General features: G+C 41.5%; 1 protein-coding gene across 4 annotated transcripts in view; it reads right to left on the bottom strand.

Annotated features, from left to right (window-relative positions):
• Positions 1 to 14,793, bottom strand: part of ESRRG (estrogen related receptor gamma) — a 1,109,342-nt gene that overhangs the window by 1,020,236 nt on the left and 74,313 nt on the right. For all 4 annotated transcript variants that reach the window (XM_077282272.1, XM_077282267.1, XM_077282269.1 and 1 more), the window contains exon 2: positions 12,247 to 12,279. The gene's annotated coding sequence lies outside the window, so the exon portion shown is untranslated. The remainder of the gene's footprint in view (positions 1 to 12,246; positions 12,280 to 14,793) is intronic.

The following is a 14,793-nucleotide window of genomic DNA, read 5'->3' as shown; positions in this document are numbered from 1 at the left end:
TTTGGTGAAGGCTCACCTATCTTTCCAAATGAAGCCTAGTTAGCAAATCATGGATAAGACAATGAGCTAGCCAACTGACCAGTAGTTGTCTACGACTGATAGATAGGTGCAGTGTAGGAGTTAGGTATGCAAAGATTCCATGTGGGCTACCATTGTCCACCTGTGTGGATACCTTTGTAACTCAGCTGGTGCTGTGGACATGATCAGGGGAGCTAGTATTTATACCAGGGGTAATCTTTTACCCAGGAGTGCTACAGTCTCGTTCTGTAGAGAAGCAGAGAGGAATTCTTTGGACTAGTAGGTTTGTGTCCTAGAAGAATAGTTTTGGAAAGTGTTGGGCTGTGTGGATAGTGAGAGGGGTAGTCTAGTTAGAACCCTTATCGTAGGTGGACACCAATGAAAGACTAAAAGACAGCACCACAATGGATGGTGAAAAAATAGGAGCTTACATTTATTCTGCCTCCTGTAGCAACGTTTCGGTCAACAGACCTTTATCAAGGTCTGTTGACCGACACGTTGCTGCAGGAGGCAGAATAAATGTAAGCTCCTATTTTTTCACCATCCATTGTGGCGCTGTCTTTTTGTTCTTTGTGGTCCTGATACTGGCCGGGATGGGCTCCCTGGTTTTGGACGTGCGCCCCTGTGTCCGCTGAGACCTTCAATTTATATATGAAAGGGTGTGGTTTTGACTCTTTTTTGTTTTGACACCAATGAAAGACTGACTAGCTGTCTGGGTGTGAAAACTATTGTGGTTTGCACATCTTGTTATTTGAGTAACAAAGGGATTGTGAGAGGAATATATGATAAGTATTATTATCACTAGCCTTACCGTTGAGAGTCAGGTAGTAATGGCAGTGAGACATTAGACATTGACAAAAAGTTAGAACTTTTGACACTCAGGGAACTGTGATATAGTTCTTCAGTTCTAGGAACCCTGACAGAGAAAGAAAAAAATTCTAGAGGGCAGGTTCTGAAATTGGAATGATACCCACTGTAATGCAAGTATACTTCTGGCTGGGAATACACAGTGTGCAGTAGCAGTGACTGAGGTAGTGATGTAGGTACAGGCTGGGCAAGATAGAAAGACAAATAGAAGAGTAGGTTGACCAAGTGTTGTCTGCCCTGAAGAAACAGTTTGTGAACTCAAGTAACTCTTCTTGGAGGAGGCACTTGAGCTTAGCAGTTACAAATTCATGAGGTACATGAGCAGATGGGTTACATATCAGTGTGGTACATAGGCATAGCACCTCAACCTTAAGAAGAATTATGGAGACAGATAATGGTACTCGTTGAGAGGCACAATATTTAGAGTCTTTGGTTGGAACAGTATAGTGTAGGTGAGATACTCAATAGTGGCTCCCCCTTCAAAGTCATTGCATTTTTTAGGAGGCTCTACTCCAATTTGGCCCTGCAAAAATGTGTACCGAGCCTCTTGGTTTTAACTAGTTTGTCAAGAGTAGACTTATCTACCATCTCATTAGTTAGCTAGTAGAGCTATGCTAGAAGCTCCAGGTGCAGTCACTGACTCTCAACAGCATGGGGGTCATTACAGTCTTAGTTTTGCCCAACTCCCCAAGTTTTAGGGTCACTCAATTAAAAAAATTAGAGATGTCTTCAATCAACTATCCATCCCAACCCCCAAAAAATTGTACGACAATGCAATTACCACCACTGTATAAATGGAGGAGTATTGGTTGACTCTCAATATGATTTTTTTAATACCTGTTGACTATAAAAAGTAAATTGGAGTGCCAACTTATTCTTAAAATGACTTTCAGACCCACTTAATTCTCAAAATGACTTTTTCAGTACTAATTGACTATCAAAATAGCTTTCATGCCTCCAATAACTTGGACCCAAATATTTTAAGACAGGAAATCATTTAAACTTTCCTGGCTCAGACAGATAATTTAGGTGGGTGGCTAAAAGAAATAAATTTGTTATCCTTAGGGAAGCGGCAGATGAGCGTATTTTTGGTCCGAGTGTCATTCAACAAAACATCGGATCGCACCCCGACCAATGTTATGTTATGGGGTCGTGCAAATGTCTGCTTTATTCCTCAGACATTTTTTCCAATGTCCGATTTTTTTTCCTGTGTCCGAAGAAAAAAATCGCTGCATGACTGAGTTTGATCCAATATTCGGATTGCATTCAGCCATGCACTTCAATGAGTGCGTGGAAAACATCGGACTGTACTCTGATGATATCTGAGTACAATCCGATTTCCGCTGTCTCACATAATGAAGAAGTTGGAGAAATTCCGAGAGAATCGGACCACACTATGCTCATACTCTGATCAAACTCTGATCACAGTTTGATCAGGGTAATTATCATAACCAACCTGATTATCTAGAATGAGAGAATCTACGGCTGTCTATGTAAAACTTGAGAGCCACTCCAAGTAAATTTGTAGCTCAGAGTAGAAGCTGTCACTTTTTAAATTTCCTCCTGGCCAAAAATTGGCACTCAATTTTCACTCCTCTTGAAAAGACACTTATAAAATACTAGATGGTGGCCCGATTCTAACGCATCGGGTATTCTAGAATATGCATGTCCACGTAGTATATTGGCCAGCCACGTAGTATATAGCACAGCCACATAGTATATTGCACAGCCACGCAGTATATTCCCCAGCCACGTAGTATATTGCCCAGCCACGTAGTATATTGCCCAGCCACGTAGTATATTGCACAGCCCACATAGTATATTGCCCAGTGACGTAGTATATTGCACAGCCCACGTAGTATATTGCTCAGCCACATAGTATATTGCCCAGTCACGTAGTATATTGCCTAGCCATGTAGTATACTGGCCAGCCATGTACGTAGTATATTGCCCAGCCACGTAGTATATTGCCCAGCGACGGAGTATACAGCACAGAGCCACGTAGTATACAGAGTTAAAATAAAAAATAAACATATACTCACCCTCCGAAGGCCCGTTGAAGTTCTGGCCTTGTGCGCGGTGCAGGCGTCAGATTCCAGTCCCAGGGTGTGATGACGTCGCGGTCACATGACCGTGACATCATGGCAGGTCCTTCTCGCGCAGGACCTGTGATGACGGCGCGGTCACATGACCGTGACGACTGCAGGCGGCAGCTTCTGGTCCCAAGATAGTATGTGAGAAGGACCTTCCATGACGTCACGGTCATGTGACAGCGACGTGATGGAAGGTCCTTCCCGCAGGGCCTGTGATCACGTCGTGGTCACATGACCGTGACGTCATTGAAGGTCCTTCTGGCATACCATCCTTGGGACCGGAACGTGCCACTTGCATTGACCGGCCGGAGCATCACGAGGAGGGGGGAAAGGCAGCGGAAGGTGAGTATATAATGATTTTTTGTTTTTTTTAATTATTTTTAACATTAGATGTTTTTGCTATTGACGCTGCATAGGCTGTGTCAATAGTAAAAACTTGGTCACACAGGGTTAATAGCGGCGGTAACGGAGTGCGTTACCCGCGGCATAACGCGGTCCATTACCGCCGGCATTAACCCTGTGTGAACGGTGACCGGAGGAGTGTATGCGGGCGCCGGGCACTGAGTGCGGGGAGTAAGGAGCGGACATTTTCTTCTGGACTGTGCGCGTCGCTGATTGGTCGTGGGCGTTTTGCCACGACCAATCAGCGACTTGGATTCCATGACAGACAGAGGCCACGACCAATGAATATCCGTGACAGACAGAAGGACAGACAGACAGACAGACAGACGGAAGTGACCCTTAGACAATTATATAGTAGATTGTTTACCCATTTTCATTAAAAAAAAGTTAATAATGTTTGTTGGCGTACTGATCTTTAATAAAGACTCACACAAGTCATACCAGTGCACCCTTTCCGACTTAACCAGTCCATAAAAAAAATCTAATTCCTACACGAAGACTTCACCAACTTTGCCCTGTGGTGGATCGGCTCACTTGGCTGCTCACAGAGCTAGACACAGAAATGTTTCTCGTTTGAATCTTCTACTGGTTTATTAAAAAGTACGGCATAAAAAAGTGCAAAGTTCATCAAAATAAACATGGCCTTACTGGCATAATAGTAAAACAAAAGATAACATATAGCACAGTCCATGTGGTTGCGGGTATCTGCTGCTAAGGAACACCAACAGAGTTCAACTCAGGCTGACTATTTACCTCCCAAACCACACCCTGAGGTGGAGATATGGTGAACAGCCTCCCACCCACTCTTTAGCCGTCCACAAAAACCTAACCCTTAAAATGACCGATTAACCCTTCTTATCAGTTAGTATGCTGGAACATTTTCCCTGGGTTCATATCACTGAAGCTAACAACCTCGGTGATACATATCTTCCATCCAGTATTTTACCAATGACTTTGTCACAGCCCTTTTTTTCAGTTTTCTCTGTAAACAAAAAAAAATCAGTCTGAACAAACATTCCTCGTCTCTGTCTTTACTTACGCATTAGCAATCTTTTATGTGAGACGAAAGGGTCACTAAGAAACTGAGCGGAACCTAGAATTTTTTTATGCTCCTATTCCATCAGGTTTGTAATTGGAAATAAAGTGAAATCCTAAGGCCTGGAACTCTTATTTCTTCATAATGTTACACACTTAATTGCTCCTGTCATTTACCAACACGATTATGTTGTCTACAAATGGAGACAAATAATAGATTTTAGTACTTATGCAGAGACTTAAACTGCATGCAGAGAGCCACAAACTACACCATTAAACCGGAATTACAGCTTGAAGTCAGAAACAAAAATTTAACCCCAGTAATCATTATCCCCTCAAAATAAAAGACCACATGAGTCAGATTCAGCCTGAAATCCAATTTTTAACCAGCAGAGATTCAAAGCCTTTTATTATGTCAGCGTGATAGTTTTGTTACAGTGAAAATCTCTAAAGGAAATATTTCGAAAACAATGTCAGCTAGTAAAATAAGAGGGGTGGGATGTAGAAGGGAAAATCCGGTTTTCAATTTAAGGCAGCAAACTCCTTCTTTTTACTATTTCTTTCTGTTCTACAAACTTTCAAGGTGACACTTTCTAGGGGTGTCCGATATAGGATAATTAAAGACAGTTTTTTCAATGTATTTACACTATTTTATTACTTCCATGAATCTAGGATTATAAATGAAGTAACTTATTACACAGACCTGATTAAAAATCTTTTACCGTTTCGCGAATAGAGCTCCTCTGCAGACCTATGGTCACAAACAAAAGATGTATGTAAGACTGAGGCTATGGATTAAAAAAAAAATCTAAGGCACTATGTTGCTTTACACAAAGTATTTTGGAAGTTTTTAGGTGTTTCTTTATATTAACTTATTTATAATAAGTGTTTTTTATGTGGTCGGTTTATTAATTGCACTAAATACAAAGCATTTATTTTAGGGATTTTTTTTACTGCATTTGATCATTTTCAGGTTTTTGCCTTTTTTCTTGCAAACGCTATGTGTTCTTAGCAAGGTATTTTTTTCTGTTGTTTTTTAGTAATAGCAGCCGATCACAGCTCAGCTTTCATTTCATATTTTGCCCTTGCAAAATAAAAGCTGAGCTGTACCTGATGGCTACGGCCAGCAGTCAGTCTTTCTTTTAGACAGTTTGTATACAACGTTCCCATCATATACAAAAAAAGTTTAGTCTTGCAAAAAAAAAGATAGTGGTAGTAATGACATCGCCATGCCTTCACTTAGATACATATATATTGGAGGGGATTATAACATCTAAACATGGGCTCCTGGAAGATGATGTTGGTGTTCCTTCACAGATTATGTATGTGTAAATGTTGAAACTGAATTACACATACTTTTATATCAGTAAAATAAAAAAAGCCCAAAATGGAAAATATAAACCTAGATCTCTCCTGCATGCTCATAGCCAAGTGGAAGAGCCAATAAAGAAGAGATCTTGAGAACGTACTTATAGGACACTCCCATAACCTAGATCCATATGACAAAGAATAATAACAAAGAATAATAACAAACTCTTTCAGCAAGGGGAACTAGAGTAGCACAAACAGAATAGTGTGAACTTCTCATGATGCCATGACCAAGTAACAATAAAGTGCATAGTGCATATTTGGGTAGGCACATATAGGGGCAGAGAAATCCATATAAATATTAACTTAGCCCTTCTTTGAGACTAAAAGATCATAATGTGCCAATCATTCCCACCCCAAGCTCTTACCCATTGCATGGCATCAAAAGGGTCCACACCGTAGCCCCTACTTGATCATGGCATCATGAGAAGTTCACACTATTCTGTTTGTGCTACTCTAGTTCCCCTTGCTGAAAGAGTTTGTTATTATTCTTTGGTTTTCTGATTCCGTTTTGTATATATATTTTTTTTGTGAATTATGGTACAATAAAATGTATAACTTTTTAATGAATATGCACGTATACTCCATTGTTTTTTGTCATATGGATCTACTTTTATATCAGGCCTACCAATGTATCTAAAGGGAATGAGTCATAATAAATGACGCCATGTTTCCTGCCCTGTGCAGACTTTACAACAATCACCTTCCTTGTCAACACTAACATAATTATAATGAATGATAACACCTCTATATACAGTAGATAACACAGGATCCACCATTCACAATAGGTGATGTCACAGCTCACCTCCTCCTCCTGTACAATGACTAATAACACCTCTATATACAGTAGATAACACAGGATCCACCATTCACAATAGGTGATGTCACAGCTCACCTCCTCCTCCTGTACAATGACTAATAACACCTCTATATACAGTAGATAACACAGGATCCACCATTCACAATAGATGATGTCACAGCTCACCTCCTCCTGTACAATGACTGATAACACCTCTATATACAGTAGATAATACAGGATCCATCATTCACAATAGGTGATGTCACAGCTCACCTCCTCCTCCTCCTGTACAATGACTGATAACACCTCTATATACAGTAGATAACACAGGATCCACCATTCACAATAGGTGATATCACAGCTCACCTCCTCCTCCTCCTGTGCAATGACTGATAACACCTCTATATACAGTAGATAACACAGGATCCACCATTCACAACAGGTGATGTCACAGCTCACCTCCTCCTCCTGTACAATGACTAATAACACCTCTATATACAGTAGATAACACAGGATCCACCATTCACAATAGATGATGTCACAGCTCACCTCCTCCCCCTGTACAATGACTGATAACACCTATATATACAGTAGATAATACAGGATCCATCATTCACAATAGGTGATGTCACAGCTCACCTCCTCCTCTTGTACAATGACTGATAACACCTCTATATACAGTAGATAACACAGGATCCACCATTCACAACAGGTGATGTCACAGCTCACCTCCTCCTCCTGTACAATGACTGATAACACCTCTATATACAGTAGATAACACAGGATCCACCATTCACAACAGGTGATGTCACAGCTCACCACCTCCTCCTGTACAATGACTGATAACACCTCTATATACACTAGATAACACAGGATCCACCATTCACAATAGGTGATGTCACAGCTCACCTCCTCCTCCTGTACAATGACTGATAACACCTCTATATACAGTAGATAACACAGGATCCACCATTCACAATAGGTAATGTCACAGCTCACCTCCTCCTCCTGCACAATGACTAATAACACCTCTATATACAGTAGATAACACAGGATCCACCATTCACAATAGGTGATGTCACATCTCATCTCCTCCTGTACAATGACTGATAACATCTCTATATACAGTAGATAACACAGGATCCACCATTCACAATAGGTGATGTCACAGCTCACCTCCTTCTGTACAATGACTGATAACATCTCTATATACAGTAGATAACACAGGATCCACCATTCACAATAGGTGATGTCACATCTCATCTCCTCCTGTACAATGACTGATAACATCTCTATATACAGTAGATAACACAGGATCCACCATTCACAATAGGTGATGTCACAGCTCACCTCCTCCTCCTGTACAATGACTGATAACACCTCTATATACAGTAGATAACACAGGATCCACCATTCACAATAGGTGATGTCACAGCTCACCTCTTCCTCTTGTACAATGACTGATAACACCTCTATATACACTAGATAACACAGGATCCACCATTCACAATAGGTGATGTCACAGCTCACCTCCTCCTCCTGCACAATGACTAATAACACCTCTATATACAGTAGATAACACAGGATCCACCATTCACAATAGGTGATGTCACAGCTCACCTCTTCCTCTTGTACAATGACTGATAACACCTCTATATACACTAGATAACACAGGATCCACCATTCACAATAGGTGATGTCACAGCTCACCTCCTCCTCCTGTACAATGACTGATGACACCTCTATATACAGTAGATAACACAGGATCCACCATTCACAACAGGTGATGTCACAGCTCACCTCCTCCTCCTGTACAATGACTGATAACACCTCTATATACAGTAGATAACACAGGATCCACCATTCACAATAGGTGATGTCACAGCTCACCTCCTCCTCCTGCACAATGACTAATAACACCTCTATATACAGTAGATAACACAGGATCCACCATTCACAATAGGTGATGTCACAGCTCACCTCCCCCTCCTGTACAATGACTGATAACACCTCTATATACAGTAGATAACACAGGATCCACCATTCATAATAGGTGCTGTCACAGCTCACCTCCTCCCACCTGTGCAATGGCTGACTATTTACCTCCTAAACCACACCCTGGGGTGGAGATATGGTGAACAGAGTCCCACCCACTCTTCAGCTGTCCACAAAAAAACCTAACCCTTAAAATGGCAGATTAACCCTTCTCATCACTTAGCGTGCTGGAACATTTTCCCTAGGTTCATATCATTAACGCTAACAACCTCAGTGATGCATATTTTACCATTGACTTTGTCACAGCCTTTAAATCAAGTTGTGTCCACTAACGAGCATCACAGGTGTCTACAATCTTGAAATAGGTGAGTGGGCCTGTATATAGGGCTACAGATCCTCACTGTGCTGTTTGGTGACATGGTGTGTATCACACTCAGCATAGACCATAGGAAGCGAAGGAAAGAGTTGTCTCAGGAGATTAGAAAGATTAGAAAGAAAATTATAGACAAACATGTTAAAAGTAAAAGTTATAAGACAATCTCCAAGCAGCTTGATGTTCCTGTGACTACAGCTGCACATATTATTCAGAAATGTAAGATCCATGGGACTGTAGCCAACCTCCCTGGACGTGGCCGCAGGAGGAAAATTTGAGACGGATAATAGGAATGGTAACAAAAGAGCCCAGAAAAACTTCTAAACAGATTAAAGGTGAACCTCAAGCTCAAGGAACATCAGTGTCAGATCACACCATCTGTCGTTGTATGAGCCAAAGTGGACTTCATGGGAGATGACCAAGGAGGACACCATTGTTGAAAAAAAATCATAAAAAAGCCAGACTGGAATTTGCCAAACTACATGTTGACAAGAGACAAAGCTTCTGGGAGAATGTCCCATGGACAGATGAGACAAAAATGGAACTTTTTGCAAAGGCACATCAGCTCTATGTTCAAAGATGGAAAAATGAAGCATATCAAGAAAATAACACTATCCCTACTGTGCAACATAGAGGAGGCTCTGCTATGTTCTGGTGCAGCTTTGCTGCATCTGGCACAGGGAGAAATTTGTTGCCCAGTGTCAGAAATCTTAGTCTCAGTTGCAGGTCATGGGTCTTGCAACAGGATAATGACCCAAAGCACACAGCTAAAAACACTCAATAATGGCTAAGAGGAAAACATTGGACTATTCTGAAGTGGTATTCTATGAGCCCTGACCTAAATCCTATTGAGCATCTTTGGAAAGAGCTGATACATGCCGTCTGGAGAAGGCAACCTTCAAACACGAGACAACTGGAGCAGTTTGCTCTTGAGGAGTGGGCCAAAATACCTGTCGAGAGGTGCAGAAGTCTCATTGACAGTTACAGGAATCGTGTGATTGCAGTGATCGCCTCAAAAGGTTGTGCAACAAAATATTAAGTTAAGGGTACCATCATTTCTATCCAGGCCTATTTCATGAGTTTTATTTTTTAAAACATTCTGTGAAAGCATGGTGGAAAAGCAATGTCTGACTTTCATTTGTTCATTTTCGTAGATTTTTTATTTATTACTACCTTTGTCAGATTCAAGTTATTTCTGTGACCATTGTGGGTTTTTCTGTCATTAAACGAGGGGGGCCAACAATTTTGACCACGTGTGTATATATAATTAAAGAGCAGTATTAGAATGAAAAAATAATACATTTAACATAAAAGCCTCTATAAAGTTGTTCATTTTCTGATGATACATTCCTTTGAAATGGTGAAGACTATAGTTTCAAAGTTAAAGTTCAGAAGATGTTTGCTCCTGGGAGGTGAAGATGCTCGTTGTTTTAAGACGGGTGGTAAAATTGAATTCTCTAAACAAAGAAACTGTCACTCACACACAGCCCCATCTGCCTGATATCATACAGAGGTCATATTTAGTATATCACCCTTTCTATACATGAAGATAAAGAAAATTTTGCACAGTCCTGAAAATCACAGGTCATTACCTAGTAAAGCTAGTCCATGCCGGGGTTTATTGATGTGAAACTGAGCGTCAATGTTTATGTTATTGCATAAAATGTAACATAAAAGTCAAAATATCTTTTGATATCATCATAAAAGTCAATCTGCAAACGGCAGAACAATCACAAGCAGAAGTCACTGAGCTGTGATAGTCAGAATGTCACTGAGTACAATGACGGGCGGATTTGGGAAGGAGCGGGTACAAGGCTACACTGTACACGAGTAGCTGTTATTGGTGTAATTATGGTAATCTTTTATAATAAACCTTAGCTAATCATCACAATTTACACTGGTCAAGATCTGTCTCCAAATTTTACGCAGTTCCTCTTTATTACAGCAATTCCTTATATATATAAGAAGTCTAAAATCAACAATGAAGTCACTGGACAAGGTCTTCAAATCGATGAACATATCACTGGCAATGAAGACACGGCTCGTACATAGTTTAGTCTTTTCTGTGGTCACATACGGATGCAAAACTTGGGCGATAAAGAAACAAGACAGAAGAAGAATGGACGCCTTTGAAATGTGGTGCTGGAGAAAGATGTTATCAATACCATGGATGTCAAGAAGAACCAACAAATCAAGGAAGCAAGTATCATCAAGCTAAGACTTGTCTACTTTGGACACATCATATGAAAAGAGCAATCACTGGAAAAGGACATCATGGTTGGGAGAATAGCAGGAATAAGGCGAAGAGGAAGACCAACAACCTGATGACTTAATGCTACCAAGATAAAGGTGGAGAAAACCCTGGTGGACCTATCTAGGCTTGCACAAGATCAATCTTCCTACACAGCATGCATCCATGAAATCACCATGGCTTGAGATCAAGTCGAAAGCTATTGAAATATATATATATATATATATATATATATATATATATATATATATATATATAAATATATATATATATATATAAATATATATATATATATATATATATATTACAGTTTGTATGCAGGGCCAATAGTTCAACTCTTTAAAGAGGTTCATCACTAATGTTAAAAATTGTGATGTATAAATGTTGGTTGTTAAATTAGACCCTCTAGTTAGTAAATTAAACCCCCTGATGACGCTTGATGCGAAATACAGGGTCTTAACTTATACAGTACTGGCTATTTTGGCTTGTACCTTTTGAGTATCTGTCCTCATTACTGTAATTGCACAAAATATGACTTTGTATTGATTTGTAGTATTCACACAAAGGAGTTTTGTCATTATCCCTTGCCTACCTTTAGTATTTTATGTCTGAATTTTGTATGTCTATTTCTATGTTTTTAATTATTTTGTTATCCAATAAAAAAAAAAATTCATTGATTTTGAGCCTATCACATTTCTATATAGGTATCTTTAAATTAGTAGTTAACCTAGATATGAATGAAAGTAGATAATGTTGCCCTATTTGTCAAACTACAAAATTCCATGCATATTCTGGAAAAACGCAGGGGTTTATGTTCCTGTTTCATTTTCAACTGGAAGAAGGGTGAAGAGGTTCGTCTTGGGACTTGATTTTTTTGACCTACTGTAGGCAAAGCAGAGAAGGGGGAGGCTCCTGCTTCAGCCAGTTATTCAACAGCCAGACACAGTGAGGAGGAGAAAGATATGACGGACCTTTTCTGACACTTAGAGATTTCTTTTCTACCGATCACCAGAAATAATCCTAAGATATAAAGATAATTTCTTACCTTTGGTTGCTTCGGATATTTTGCAAGTGAGAACTGCAAAACAAAAAAAAGAAAGATTTTGGTGATGTACAAAAATTATTTTGAAGTTATATATATATATATATATATATATATATATATATATAGGAAAAAAGTGCAGAAGCATGGCTCGCTCACTCTGTGTAGGCAACTGTTATGACTGGTAGTAGCCTACAGGACTATAGAATAGACTATAGAATAGAATCAGACACATTCCTCCTAGACTACTACCACGTACAATCCCCCTAATATAATAGCAGGCACATTCCCCCTAGAATAGTATCGTTCACAGACCCCTTAGAATAGTGCTAAGCACAGGCCCCTTAGAATGGTGCCAGCCACATTTCTCTTAGTGCCAGGCACTTTCCACCTTGAGTATTACCTGCCAAAGTCAACCCCTAGACTAGAACTAGCCACATTACCCCTAGACTAGTACCTGGCACTGTCCACCTAGAATAGTACCAGCCACAGTCGCTCTAGGATAGTACCTGGCACAGTCTACCTAGAACAGTACCAGCCACAGTCCCTACAGGATAGTACCAATAGTACCAGGCACACCTAGAATAGTACCAGCCAATCCCTTTAAGATAGTAACAGCCACAGTCCACCTAGAAAAGTAACAACCACAGTCCCCTAGGATAGCAACAACCACAGTCCCCTAGGATAGTACCAACCACAGTCCCCCTAGAGTAGTAGCAAGCATATTCCCCCTAGAAAATTACCAGCCACAGTCCCCTAGGATAGTACCAAGCACAGTCCCCTAGAATAGTACCAACCACATTCCCCTAGGATAGTACAAAGCATAGTCACCTAGGATAGTACCAGCTACAGTCCCCATAGGATAGTACCAGCTACAGTCCCCATAGGATAGTACCAACCACATTCCCTTAGGATAGTGCCAGCCACAGTTCCCTAGGATAGTACCAGCCACAGTCTCATAGGATAGTACCAGCCACAGTCCCCTAGGATAGTACGAACCACAGTTCCCTAGGATAGTACCAGCCACAGTCTCATAGGATAGTACCAGCCACAGTCCCCTAGGATAGTACGAACCACAGTCCCATAGGATAGTACCAACCACAGTCCCCTAGGATAGTACCAGCCACAGTCCCCTAGGATAGTACGAACCACAGTTCCCTAGGATAGTACCAGCCACAGTCTCATAGGATAGTACCAGCCACAGTCCCCTAGGATAGTACGAACCACAGTCCCATAGGATAGTACCAACCACAGTCCCCTAGGATAGTACCAGCCACAGTCCCTTAGGATAGTACCAGCCACAGTCTCATAGGATAGTACCAGCCACAGTCCCATAGGATAGTACCAACCACAGTCTCCTAAGGTTAGTACCAAGCACAGTCCCCTAGGATAATACCAGCCACAGTCCCTTAGGATAGCACCAGCCACAGTCTCCCAGGATAGTACCAGCCACAGTCCCATAGGATAGTACCAACCACAGTCCCCTAGGATAGTACCAGCCACAGTCCCATAGGATAGTACCAGCCCCAGTCTCCTAAGGTTAGTACCAAGCACAGTCCCCTAGAATAGTACCAGCCACAGTGCCCCAAAATAGTACCAGGCACCATCCCCTTAAAATAATACCAGCCACAATCCCCCTAGAGTAGTAGCAAGCACATTCTCTCTAGAATAGTACCCACCATAGTCCCCCTAGAGTAGTACCAAGCACAGTCCCCCTAGAATAGCACCAGCCACCGTCCCCTAGGATAGTACTAGGCATACCTAGAATACTACCAACCAGTCCCTCTATGATAGTACAGCCACAGTCCACCTAGAATAGTACCAGCCACAGTGCCCTAGGATAGTACCAACCACAGTTTTCTAGGATAATACCAAGCACAGTCCCCCCTAGAATAGGACCCGTCACAGTCCCCTAGGATAATACAAACCACAGTCCGCAGGATAGTACCAGCCACAGTTCCCCAGGATAGTACCAGCCATCATCACCTTAGCCCCATTCCCCTAGGATAGTATCAGCCACAGTCCCCTAGAGTAGTAGCAAGCACATTCCCCCTAGAATAGTACCAGCCACAGTCCCCCAGGATTGTACCAGACACAGTCCTTGTAGAATAGTACCAGCCACAGTCCTTGTAGAATAGTACCAGCCACAGTCCCCCTAGAATAGCACCAGCCAGCATCCCCTAGGATAGTACTAGGCACACCTAGACTAGTACCCACCAGTCCCTCTAAGATAGTAACAGCCACAGTCCACTTAGAATAGTACCAACCACAGTGCCCAAGGATAGTACCAACCACAGTTCCCTAGGATAGTACAAAGCACATTCCCCCTAGAATAGGACCCGCTACAGTCCCCTAGGATAATACAAACCACGGTCCCCAGGATAGCACCAGCCACAGTCCCCTAGGATAGTACCAGCCACCGTCCCCTTAGAATAGTACCAGCCTCAGTCCCCTAGAATAGTACCAGCCCCAGTCCCCAGGATTGTACCAGGCACAGTCCCCCTAGAATAGTACCAATCACATTGCCCTGGGATAGTACCAGCCACTGTC

This window comes from Ranitomeya variabilis, chromosome 2, assembly GCF_051348905.1.
Source record: "Ranitomeya variabilis isolate aRanVar5 chromosome 2, aRanVar5.hap1, whole genome shotgun sequence".
Classification (NCBI taxonomy): domain Eukaryota; kingdom Metazoa; phylum Chordata; class Amphibia; order Anura; family Dendrobatidae; genus Ranitomeya; species Ranitomeya variabilis.
The sequence above is the reverse complement of the archived record's forward strand: the minus strand, read 5'-3'. Positions and strand labels throughout refer to the sequence as shown.